General features: G+C 44.9%; 1 pseudogene; it reads left to right on the plus strand.

Moving 5' to 3' along the window:
- The first annotated feature begins 993 nt into the window (after positions 1-993).
- Positions 994-1,679, plus strand: LOC116548437 (annotated as a pseudogene).
- Positions 1,680-1,685: the final 6 nt, after the last annotated feature.

The raw sequence follows: 1,685 nt of genomic DNA on the forward strand, positions 1-1,685 counted from the left end.
GTCAACAGCCACTTCATCTTCTGACTCATTGTGCGGCACTGAAAAGCAATTGGTGACCTCCACTGAGTGTTTGTTGACCGTTCCCAGCAGGGTCCCGATAACTTGGGCAGCACCCTCATTGCGTTGCTCGTAGCTGTCCACAATGGAGGCCAAAATGACTGGGTGCAACCTGACCACGCGGCCGCCGGGAAAGGGCCCTGGGAGAGAGGGACCAGGCAGAGCGAGCACTGGGGTCTGCGCCGGAGCTTGCTCTGAGGCCGAGGTCTGGGCAGGAGCCCCAGTCATAGCCGCTGCTGCCGCAGGGTCTGAGGATGAGGCTGGAGTCCCAGCGGAAGGCGGAGCTGCAGCTGGTGCTGGCGTTGGCACTGGGGCTGGGACTGAGGTTGGGGCCGAGACTGGGGCCGCCGCCAGGGCTGGAGCTGGCGTGGCAGGAGGAGCACTTGCCGATTTTTTTTTTTTTTCTTGCAGTGGCTGCATTCTGGAGTAAACTGCCTCCGTCCCTGCCAGGCATGGTGGCAACCTCACACCTTCCCTTTGCTGCATTTCTATAACTGCTTTGAAAAAAATTCCTCTCTTCTTCCCTCATTGGAAACCACCACAACCAGCTCCTCAGAGTGTGCCACAGAGGTGTGGACAAAAATGGTACCTAATGTGTAAAGACCAACAATAGGCATTTGTGAGTGTGGAAACATGTGTCCTACTCATCAAAACACAGTGATCTGTTGCTTCCCATTTCTCCTAAAACATAGACTGACAGGTAATAAAAGATATACATTTTAAAAACATTTTTTGCAGCTTTTTAGTTGATTCATTAAACTTGCTTTATTCATCAATATTAAAGTCAGGAAGTAAAAAAGCATAATAGCCATGATAACACCCAAAATAGTTTTTAATGATGTTAACTATTTTTGAAGACTTCAATACCTAAAACTTACATATATATCTTCATATTCCCACCTCTAATACCTAAAAGGTAAAGTGCACAACCTCAAGAAGTGGTCCAAGAGAGAATTTGTGATGATGAGCTGATCTTAATCAAAAACACTAAGGCTCATACATCCACATTGATTATCTTACTTGGGGCAAATGATTTCATGTGTGATGAGATGGAGCGCTCTTTACATGATGCCCTTTGTGTAGTGAAGAGAGTTTTGTAGTCAAAATCTGTGGTTCCAGGTGGGGGTGCTGTAGAAGCAACCCTGTCTTTATACCTTGAAAACTATGCAGCCAGCATGGGGTCTCGGGAACAGCTTGCTATTGCAGAGTTTGCAAGATCACTTCTTGTTATTCCTAATACACTGGCAGTTAATGCTGCCCAGGACTCCACAGATCTGGTTGCAAAATTAAGAGCTTTTCACAATGAGGCTCAGCTTAACCCAGAACGTAAAAATCTAAAATGGATTGGTCTTGATTTGAGCAACGGTAAACCTCAAGACAACAAACAAGCAGCAGGGGTGTTTGAACCAACCATAGTTAAAGTTAAGAGTTTGAAATTTGCAACAGAAGCTGCGATTACCATTCTTCGAATTGATGATCTTATTAAATTACATCCAGAAAGTAAAGATGATAAACATGGAAGTTATGAAGATGCTGTTCACTCTGGAGCCCTTAATAATTGATCTCCTTGTTTCTTTATTTATAACAATGTTAAATGCAGTCGTCTTGTAGCTTGAGTATCCATTAAA

This window comes from Sapajus apella, unplaced genomic scaffold (assembly GCF_009761245.1).
Source record: "Sapajus apella isolate SASKATOON/1434 unplaced genomic scaffold, GSC_monkey_1.0 scaffold12213, whole genome shotgun sequence".
NCBI lineage: Eukaryota > Metazoa > Chordata > Mammalia > Primates > Cebidae > Sapajus > Sapajus apella.